Genomic DNA, 11709 nt, shown 5'->3' with positions numbered 1-11709 from the left:
CATATAAGACCACAAAAAAGAAGACATTTTAATGAAACAGGTTTTTTAAAGAATGTTTAACAAATGAAAGTTAATAGCATTAGCTTCAGGCTTCTTAGTGATTTATTCCTTTTCTTTTTGACAGTTAAACTCTGACAAGCTGAAAAAGGTATCTGATGCCTTTTCATGCATAAAACTGCTTTGCAGAAAAGAGTCTTTAGAATGGAAATTCTTCAGGGCAAATATATTATGCCACCAGTTTTATTTCTTAACACAATCTACTGATATATCAGCCCTCGGGGTCCTAGTGATATTGTGTAATCTTGCCCGAAATTCTTCTGATAGAGAACAGATAAGAAAAAGTTCTGTCTCCTTTAGCCCTTTAGTTTTATGATATTGTTAACACACAGAATACCCTGAATTATTAAATAGCACAGATAACCCTGTGACATGCAAGAGAATTACCTCAGATACTTATGAAATACCCTACTAAACCAAAACCTGAACTCTACAGACCTGTTCATTTGTGCTGTCCTTCCTACACCAGCTGTACCTATACTGAAGCTCATCTGTGTTTTATTCTCAGCTCCTTCATCTCTTGAACAGTAGGGTCAGAGCCTCAATGTGACTTTAATAAATAATCCCAACTCAATCTTTGTTCCATATATTGAAGCCAACATCTAAATTATAAGTCATAGGATAATAAGCAACTAATAGCTCTCTACCTCCCAAATCATCAATATTTCATTTCTGATCAGGAAAGTACTCCTGAAGAAAATACAAAATAGATGATGCCAAGCACCAGCTTTGTTTCTTTCTCAGATCTGCTCTTATTGTATTGCACTAATGATTATGAGCATGGATCATTCCATAAACATATGGTTGGAAGAGATTTTTTTTTCTTTTAATGGAATAACAGAATCTGTTGGGTTGGTGGGACTTGTACAGATCAGCCAATCCAGCCACTCTGCTCAAAACAGGTCAGCTACAACAGATTGCTCAGATCCATGTCCAGTCACACACTGAAGGTCTCTACAGACACAGATGGAGACTTTACAGATTTTCTGGGCAATCTGTGTCAGTGTGTAACCACTCTTCAAGAACAGAAATCTATTTTCTTGTATTCGGATGAAACAATGAGTTTCCATTTGTGCCCATTGCTTCTTTTCCTGTCACTGGACACTTCCTTGTTCATTACCTCCCATCAAACTTTTATATACATTGATAATATACGTTCTGAACTTTCTCCAGACTTAATAGTACCAGTTCTCTTTTCTGCATGTCAGGAACACCAGTCCACTGCTGTCTTTGTTACACTTCACCACACTCAGTCCAGCCATCCATTTCTTTCCTGTAGGAGTGTCTGGAGTATCCAGAATTAGACACAGCATCCCAGACATCACTTCACCAGGACTGTGAAAAGGAAAAGGATCACTTTGCTAGACGAGCTGACATCACTCTTGGAGGAGAATGTTGCTGCCTTTGCATTTTGTTGAAGGGCTCCCTAACTTGGTCATTTTCCTTTAATGGTAAGTTCTCCTAACTACAGATTTTCTCTCTGCTCTCAGAGGCCTGTGACACTTGTAAGGCAGTTTAACTGGTAAAAACTGAGGTAAATAAGGCATTGAGAATCTCAGCCTTTTCCATATCCTTTCCATTCATTCCAGCCTTTCCATCCAATGGGGTAGAGGAACTGTCACCAGTTCCTCTGCCCCATTCAGCAGAGGGATCACATGAGTGCTGTTTTTGCAGTTTAAGTATTTGTAGAATATTTTATGGGTACTTTTCTGACATGTGGATTACTATATGAGAAAAGAATTGTAAATCTGATTTTTAGAGCTTTTTTCTTTGTTTTCAAGAGGTATAGATCCTCTTAAGAAAGCAGTATTTCTTGTTTTTCAACAGCTCAAAAGTTCTTCCAGCGAACTGTTCCATGTGTCTGAAACTCCTAGGAAGGCTTTTAATAATTTGTACATACCTGGGTAGTGATGTACTGGGTTCATTTGAATATTAACTCCTCTGAATCAATCCCAATTCTTGGAGATTGTTGTAGTTTAGGAATCATATTCCTAATTTAATGTTTTTTCTGAAGCACTCCAAACAGTGTGTCGCTCACTCCTCTCTTCTCCCGCAACATACCCCTCCATCCCCAGTGAGATGGAGAGGAGAACTGGAAGCAAAAAGTTAAAGACAAGGGTTGAGATAAGAACAATTTACTGGTAACAGGAAATAAAATAAGAAAATTAACAGTAACAGCAGCATTGTTAATAACAAAGTGTACAGGAGAGGTGAATGATTCACAGACAAGGAGTCACTGTATGGAACCTGACATTACCCCAACCATTCACTTCATCACTGGCCAGACCAGAAGGGACCCGTTCCTCCTCACCTGTCACTCACCCCCTGTACATTATATTATTATTATTATATATTCTATATTCTATAGAATAACCTCAGGGTCCTGACCATGCGCCTCCTGGCTGCTGCATCAATTAACCCTGTCCTGGCCAAAACTAGGACAGGTATGTAAGGCCAGCTAATTAAACTGAACATGTTTGGAATGCTGATTTAAGATATTTTGTTATTCAATCATGTTAACAGAGTGATGGATTATTTGTTCATTCTTTCCTTTCCTTGGTTTGATTTTAAAGATTTTCATCATGTTTATAAGAAATTATTCTAACAATTTTTATTTCCCAGTAGAAATCTTACATTAAATGTTTCCAAGTGGCAATGGTTACTTAAGGAGCAGAGGATGGAATGAATCAAAAGCAGAGACTGATGTCTTTCAGCTTGCCCCTGATTTCTTAAGCCTGAAAAACATATAATTATGTATTCTGAGTCTCTTTAAATATATCTAGTAGTATGTACATATAGCATTTTCTGTATATGTGCACACTCAAAAAGTCTGTGAATGAAAGAAAAATATTCAGATGAGCTTTATAACATAATCAGGGTTAATCTTTCCAATTTTTAATTGGTAGTAAAATCCAGAGCCCTAAAAGTAAAAGTCTGTCTCTTGTAAATCTACTTCATGCAAAGCCCAAGATGCTAACTCTGAAAGCTATATTCTTACATTTACAGAATAGAAAAGCACAAAGGTTATTTGTCTTTAGCAGTCAGAGAGATACAAACATCAATCAAGGCATTTTATCTAAAATATGTATTTTAATTAACCATTTCAAGTTTTCAGATCAATAAACAGAATTTGGATGTCATTGATCACAAAATTATAATAAAATGAAAACAATGTGTATGGTTTTATAAGGATTTTTCACTCTTATATGTATTACCATCTTTATTACCCATAACCCTTCTAAGATTATAGATTTTTTTTTAAGATATAAATGTTCTTTTCTTTCACTTAGCAGCAATAGAATCAATGTGTATTACACAGTGAAAACTCCAAAGAGGAGTGCTAGTTTACTCTATCCATATGGATCACTTGCAATACTTATTGACACTTTTATTTCAAGGGAAATTTTTTTCAATCATCTTCAAAATAGATGATTGCTCACAAAACGTTCAGGCAAAGGAATGTTCTTCTACTAAAGGCATCTCTACACTGCAGCAATGACACAACATAAAAGTAGATGGAAATATTAGTTTATAAGAAGTATGGGCAAGCATGTGGAATTTAGAAGTAGTTCATAGAAATATATCCTGCCCAAGTCTCTTGGTTGTAGTGTGATTATTCCTCCATGCCACATCTATTTACTGAGCAACTTGCGAGTTTGTTTTGCCTTTAGAGCAGAGACATATAATTTTTTTAATGAATTACATTTATCATCACTTATTGCATGTATTGTCAGAGGATTTAAAGATTAAATAAACAAAATTAAGCACATGCTTATGTATAGATGAGGAATCTGTTATACCCAAAATGTTTTAGGATGCAAAACAAAAAAAATATTGAAATACCAAGTCTTTTGCATTCTGTATTACTACATGTTACATGAATGTTATGAAATCCTTGATCTACAAATTTCAAAGAGAAACCATAACAATATCAGAGCCCATTTACTTTTTACCGGTAGAAAATAAGTTTAACATATTCACAAGCTCACTTAGGACAGGATGACAACAAAATAATTTGGACGTGTATGTACAGAAAAAAATCCTCTGTCTTAACACTTCATTATTTTGCCTTTGACCTCAAACTTAAATGCATTGTGACTGCAATCAACCTCCAGTACATGGATTACAAAATTATACTAGATTAGATACACAGTTATGATCTCTAAAGCAATTTTTAAAATGTTTTAGAAGAAAGTAAAGCCAGCTTAAAGTATATATTTCAGATCCATTCAAAATAAATGAAAAGACAGCTGTCAGATGGAATATGTTAGCACTTGCTCTTTGATTATTGGAACAGGTCATTCAATGAGTAAATAAAGAGGCTATTTATTTTTATCAAAGTGACATATTCGCCTCAAAATATATTAAATTGTGGTAATTTTATTTTTACAACTATGTATATTTGAATGAAATTCCCAACAGAAAAAATACATCCGCAGGAAAAAAGCATTAGCAATGCTCATGCAAATTAATCTATGCAGGGGAATTTAGGTAATCACTTTGACAGTTTGAATTTGGCAATCTTTTAATAAGCATGCAGCAATAGTACTATGTGACTTTGATGATCAGACACAACACAGATATTTTAGTTGAAAATAGTATAACTTGCAGAATCATGGATGAAATTTTCTGAAAGTGATGCTTGAATATATTTGTGCAATCCCTTTATCAAGTAAACTTTCTTCACAAAAGAAAAAAAAAAAGGAAAAAAGAGTGAAAAGTGACAATGTTTTCTTCTCGTAATAACACAACTAAAAAGCTACCATTAATCCTGAATTCAATGCTACAACAAAATTTATCAGGTCCTTGTTGGGTTCTAGATTTATTACATGCAAGTAAGTGGGGAAAAAAATACTTCTAAAGATCTGAAATTGAAGGAAAGTCTGGGTGGAGTCCTGACTGAAGCAGAAAACAGAAAAAAACTATCTCTTAGACAAATTAATTGTAAGTAGAACCTATATTAATAATTGGTTTGTATATTGTCATTCTTGTACAGACTAGCAATATTATAGAAATAAGTATTTTGTGCTTCATGCTGAATCAACAGAATAAATGCAAAAAATTAATTGTCTTTCTCTTGGGTCATTATTGGGGTTGATGTGGTTACTGTTGGACTGGAAAATGGCATCAGGCTTTATGACCTTTTGGGCTCTAAGCTTGTTTTGCATCAATATATTAGATCAGAAGTTGACAAATATGGGCTTTGGCATCAACCACGTTTGCAGAGCACAGGGCCCCTGTTGAACAGCCATTGTTCAAGCTGCTCACTGAGAGTGCTCACTGTTATCAGAGGCTTCAAAGTCATCTTTGCCAAGAAAAAAAGAAAAATCACTATTGATAATAACTGCATTCCAATAATGACTTCATATGTAGGATGGTTAGCAGCAATATATGTGTTACAAACTAGTAGGTGTAGTCAGATATTCGTTGTTTTACTTTAATTAACCCACTATCTGTATATGTCATGAACACTCCCATCTGTATAAGACTTAATTCTCATTAAAACTTTGATCACTTTGCTGGCTTCTGTTGCTGCTGGTATTTTTTTTTCTGTTCAAAAGAGCATTTAAAGAGCATTAAACTCTTTCAAGTTTCCATTTAGTTTCTTTTCATAAAGATTTTATTGGCCTCAGAACACATTGAAGTAAAAGATACTTCAGCACTGGAAACTTAAATAATATAATTAACACAGGTGTTCACACGTGACTTTTTTTAACAAAATTTCTAAAATTTTGTCATTTGGAACCATTTTGATGATTTCTATATCTCATTTGTATTTTATTTATAGATACTTACGAGAAGGAATAGAAAATAGAAGCTCACAGAACTTACAGCAGTGAATGTTTTGAAATTCATGGTTATTTGGGACCATGTGCCGTAATGGAGCTGTTACTGTTGCTTGTGTCAACGTGTACTCAGAGCATAATCCATGGATTACAAACACAATGGAACAGAGCAGATCCTGCTGTATGAATGGCTGCTGATATGCATAAAACACAATCATTCTTCAGATAATTATTTTGTCTAAATTTAGAATGTGAAATGTTGGCACTATCAAAGGTACTTTTGGTTGGGTGTCAGAGTAGAAGATGTTACAGGACTTAGCATGTGTTAGCATTAATTGACTATTATGTCTGTCAAGCAAATAAAGTCCTAAATAATGGAATTAAACAGAGCACTAGAATGAAAACTGCCTGGAATCCTACCATAAGAAAATGTACCTGGAAGATGTGTATTTATAAATTTTGTACAAATTTTCTTCATGTAGTCTGGTATGAAGTCATGTTTCTTTTTTTTAGGATTAATTTGTGTTTTGTGTTTTTATATGCATCAAGTTTCTAAGGGAAAAAAATCTTTCTGAAAAGACAATTACTTCTCCATTATAACATTCTAAAATGTCTGTATCTTGCTATTTATTTTTTGATTGGGGTTTTGCATTGATAAATTAAATTGCTATAGGAGGGGTTTGTGTGTAAAAAAGACCTTTTCATTTACTATAGTGTGGAATTTGTAATTTTTTTTTTACTTCTTTTTGGTTTGGTATGTTTTTGTTTCAGGCAATTAATCATTTTTTGCCAGCTAGATATTTTGAGAAGCAGATATTTTTAAGTTGGAAAGAAGAGAAAATTGTACTAAACTTACAACTGCATTTCTGTGTTAGGTTCAGCAGTAGAACTTTGCTCAGTTGGGCTGACAGAGAAAGTTACAGTGAATATCTGACTTTCTGCCATAAAACTCAGCATGTAATAATAAATGCCAATAACAGTTGTTGTTATTGCTCACTGAAAAGACAGAAAATTATGCTTTCTAAAGGACACCTTGAGGAATAAGGACACTGTGGGTTAGGAAATGAAATATTGTGAAGGAAGTAATGAAAAAGATCAAAATACAAAAGAGTTATTAGTATCAGGGGTCTTTAGCATATTCACAGAAAAGTATTTTTTTATTTCATCCTTCTTATAATCAACATGGAGCTATGAAACCCATTAAGTATAATTTTATTTTTTGATAACTCATAATTTGTAGAGCCCTAAACTGGAGAATACTATAGAAAAGCGCTGAGTTTACTTGAATGGCCATGAAATGGCCATTCAGCAGCAAAATACTCCTTCAATTATACCCTATTCATTAGGAAAAGGCTTTGTATCTGGATACAGTTATTACAATGGCAACATAACTTTTCTCATATGTGTAGGTTACTCAGTTACAGGTGGAAAGTTTTACATCCTCCATGATACAGATTTTGTGCAAACAGGACTGCAATGAACTTTAATGGCAATATGCACAGATGCAGGAGGAAGGAAAAGGTAAGCAAAAACTGCAGAAATATTTGCCTGGAGAGCCAAGCAAAGTTCTAGAAGAGTCTATGTAATTCTAGTAATAAATACCAGTGGAATCATTATGCTTGAGGAATATGGGACTTGAGTAAGTGTGAGAGTTTTACATCAACTACTTAATGATTCAAATTGGGCAGGCCTGTGAAGAAAATAGTGTGTGCTGAACCCACTCAGGGCATTGCTGGGTACGTTAGTATGTTCATTCTGGTTTCTGAGGACTGTTATTCTTTCTCATTCATGCCACATCTAACTGCCCTCTTTTGTCTTCATAGAGTCACTTCCACATCATTCTCTTCTCCTGTGGTTTACCTGTAAAAATGTTCTATGGGTTGCAAAAAACTACAAGAGCTCCATTTCTCATTAATTTTTGTTGCGGAGCAGTGTATTTTTTTTAAACACTACAGATATAGGATCTGCTTCAGTGGTTCCTGCTGTTAATTACTCAAGTACAAAACTAATATTTAAATTTTGTCCACAAGCATAAAAGAGGTTCTTACCTCCTTCCCCCCCCCACACAGCCTTTCATTCTTGATAATTGATTTACCAGTCGCAACAATAGTGAAGATTGATTCTGTAGATGAAATACATTTCTAGTCGGTCAACTGATACAACATCCAGAACTATTTTTTTTTCTTTAATTAACCTGATAGTGCAAGCTGTAATATTTCACTGCCTTAATGCTTTATCACAATTGTGCTTAAGGTAAGTGTAACTTCAGATTCGCTGAGGTTTGTTCATTCAAGGTTTATTTTTCTCAATATCTGAATTTACAGGCAGGAAATGTGCAGGTATTTCCCAGAAAGTTCCTTGACAGTTTGAACAAAAAAATTAATCAGCACATGTATTTCGTTATTTTTAGATAATATTTGATATGTTGATTTACAAATGTTTTTCAAATCAGAAATACCTTATGTTCTTAAAAATATTTTAAAAGTGGTATTTGAAAAATAAATACAATGATCTATGTCAAAAACAGACTATATCAAGCCCTGCTAAGTCATATTATGCATCTTTGTAATATCATAATATGGAAGATATAATAATGATTTACTTGGGACTGCTGTATCACAAACTATAATGAGATCATAAACTCATAAAAAATAAAACAAAATGCAATTAATATTTATATGCTGTTGTAGTTTAATGGTGATTATAAGAAAATATTAACTACAAAATTAGATAGGAACTCTCAATGGAAACAATATTATTTTATTTTTTTAAAAATACTTTTATGAAATGAAGAATAGTTTAATAAATAATATCCAAACACCTGCAGAATGGCGTTTTAAGTTTTTGCAGTTTAATTTAGAATTAAAATGTAATAGTTAATTTTAGGTGCACTGAGAGAGTAATGTAAGAGAGTCTTAGTGAAAACAAATTACCTGACTTGAGCTAGAGAACATAAGAAGGAGTCATACACTAGGAATCAGAACTCTGCAAGCTTGGTAGAAAATCACAGCAAAGCTGACACCATCACTGACATTGTATGAGCAGTGTGATTCCTATGAGACTTTTCATTACGTTCACAGATGACCTCTATTACTCTGCTCTTTCTTGGCAATTCTGCAAGGAAAGGACATTCCAGAATGCTATGAAACTGCAAGCAGAAGAATACATATATATAAAAGATGTTGAAAGTTATACTCACAGCTCTACAGCAATGTAGACCGGTGGTCAAATAGTCAATTATCTGTCAGCAAAGTACTTTTGGAAATATCTCATCTGGCAGCACAGCTCATCCACAAAAATACCCTCAGTTAAGTGAAAATAAAATGCAATATAATGTTATTTTTAAAAATTATGAGAAAAATGCATGGAAAGGATTTTAATTCTAGTTTAGCATGTGGTTTTATCCCATCTTTCAAAACACAATTTTATTGAAAAATCAGTGCCAGGAAGGAAGGAAGGAAGGAAGGAAGGAAGGAAGGAAGGAAGGAAGGAAGGAAGGCTCTTTTTTTCAAATATGAAAACTCATTTTTTAATTAATGACATTACTTTTAGACTGCATTAAATTATTTCTCTTGTAAGCTATGCATGGTCATGAATATTTGTTGCAAAACTTATAAAGAAGGAGAAGTAAATTCCTATTCTAGTGAATTCAAATCACAACACAAACAAAATAAAACTAAACCTATCAACCCAACCATCTTATTTGTAAAAAGACATTTATACTCTTAAGTGTCATCCAAATATTGTAGAATCTTGCACTAAATACATTTAGGGAGGATTCAATTTTATCAGGAAATAAAACTAATTGTTTCATGTTATTTAATATCTTGAATGAAAGTGAATGTTTCATCTTTGCTGAGGAATCTAGAAATAGGTGAGAAAAATTTCCTGTTGTCCTACTCCAGTAGGGTCCATACTTTCTGGTAGATGCTCTATTTCTCCTTTTGCCTTAATGATAAGGACTCCTGCAAGTGTATTTGACTTTCTTTCCCTTTCTATAAAAAGAAAAAGGTTTGTTAAAATTTTCTGCATGTGGAAAAGTAATCATTATTGCTAGGAGATAAGAACAGTTATTGTACAACATTTGTATTGCCTAAATTTAGTTCGGTGAAACACCATGTTACTTTCATTAGACTCCTTTTTAATACTACGTTTTTCTGTAGTCAGCAGAAAAAACATATGTCCTCTACAAAGGAAGTCAGAGCCAAACATACTAAAGAGAAAGAGCACTTGTAATGGAAAGAAAATATTTTACACAGAAATATTGTCTTAGTGAGATGGTGATTTACAGTATGACAATATGAGTTACAAAATCACATATCAAGGATGATCAGAATTAAATCTGGCAAGTGAGGTTTGCCTTTGCTGTGAAGAAACAATACCTCACCTTTGAGCAATGCATCATGGCAGTGAGAAACAGATAAACAAGAGAAATCATTTGTTGTGGAGAAATGACAATATCCATGCAGATCCCTGGCTGTAGTAATATAAGCATGTATCCTTTGGCAATAGCAGTTTTAATCTTCTTTTATGCTTGATCTGCATTAGATATGAGCTGTCTGCTGACAGGTCTTGGCTCTTTAGTTCAAACCGAGGACACTCAAAGTGCAGGGCTTTACCTTCAGTGCCAGTGGCTGGTAGAGTTAATCCACACAGTGGAGTCCAGGGCTGAGGGCACAATTTCTCTATACAATTCTAGATCCATAATTAGCACTCCAAGCCCCATATGCTCTTTCTCGTAGTGACATGAAGGAAAAGAAAGCCATCAGGCCATTCTGCTTTCCTTAGATTCCTGCTAGGTAAGATGTCAGTGACAGAAGGGCTTCTCCTGAAGGTGCCATTTCTCACAGCTGTAGGTTCAAATATGTGTATGGAATAAGTTTAAGCACAGAAGTTAAAAAAAAAAAAAAGAAAAAAGTATACTTTTGAACTCATCTTCTTATTGCTCACTTGGAATTCTCTTCTTTCTTTAAGTGGTTGGATGTTTTCCCTTTTTCTTATACTGGCAAACATTCAAGGGCAAGTAGTCTGACACATGAAAAAAATCTGAATTGACAGACATTCTACAAATCGGCAACTCAGCTAGTGAAAATAGAGAATATGAACTGAAACTCACCCTGGGAAGAAAATCTTGACCCAACACGGTGGGAGAAAGAGCAAGCCAAGCAATTTCAAAATTAAGGGATCAAGGTGAACTGGATCATTTGATCATTTTCCTTGAAGCAGTGCCAAATATTTGAAGGCAAATTGAATTTGCAGCAAGGAACTTCAGCACATCAGGTAGAATATGAGCTAGCTTGAAGAAAAAAAAATCTATGAAGAGGTGGGAAAACATCAGATGAGATCCTCACTCCTGATAACATTTCTTTGAACAGCTCTGGTTTCTCAGAGGAGCTGCTAAATTATTCTGACTCAGCATCTGAATACCTCTTCTGCAAGGGAGAGGCAGTGCAGTGGCTGCTTAGTTACACAGCAATGTTAGCTGTCTTAAGGGACCCTAGAGCACACACACAGCATTCATTGGACAGTCTGACACATCAGAAAAGTCCAACCACTCTTTTAATCCTATTACTTACAGTAACTAAAATAGCACTAGTATCTATTCCACAGACATTTCAGCCTAAAGAGTAGTGGAAACAAGGTGAGGCAACAATAGCATTGCTTTTCTGTTAAATTTTGCTCTGAAAAAATATGAGTGAGGAGTTTTGGGGTGGTTTTTGGTTGTTTTTTTTTGTTTGTTTTTGTTTTGTTTTGTTTTTTGGTTTGTTTGTTTGTTTGTTTTGGAAGGGGGGTTGTTGGTATTTTATTGTTGTTTGTTTGTGTTTTATTAGCTGCTGGGGTTTTTTGGCTTTTTTGTTTTTTTGTT

The 11709-nt window shown here is 34.2% G+C and overlaps 1 long non-coding RNA gene across 7 annotated transcripts; it reads right to left on the bottom strand.

Annotated features, from left to right (window-relative positions):
* Positions 1 to 1254: 1254 nt before the first annotated feature.
* On the bottom strand, positions 1255 to 11301 carry LOC135296404 (uncharacterized). Of its 7 annotated transcripts, XR_010358472.1 has the most exons (8): positions 10960 to 11301; positions 10463 to 10693; positions 9043 to 9146; positions 8777 to 8957; positions 7892 to 7965; positions 2692 to 2792; positions 1958 to 2149; positions 1255 to 1392 (listed from the first exon to the last, which is right to left on the bottom strand). It is a non-coding gene; the product is annotated as an uncharacterized LOC135296404 (long non-coding RNA). The 7 variants fall into 7 exon arrangements; XR_010358466.1 differs by having other exon boundaries at positions 9043 to 10693; XR_010358468.1 differs by lacking the exon at positions 9043 to 9146 and having other exon boundaries at positions 10231 to 10693.
* Between the last annotated feature and the right edge of the window lie 408 nt (positions 11302 to 11709).

The sequence above is a fragment of the Passer domesticus genome, chromosome 3 (genome assembly GCF_036417665.1).
Source record: "Passer domesticus isolate bPasDom1 chromosome 3, bPasDom1.hap1, whole genome shotgun sequence".
NCBI classification, from domain to species: domain Eukaryota; kingdom Metazoa; phylum Chordata; class Aves; order Passeriformes; family Passeridae; genus Passer; species Passer domesticus.
This window is presented reverse-complemented; position numbering and strand designations above follow the sequence as displayed.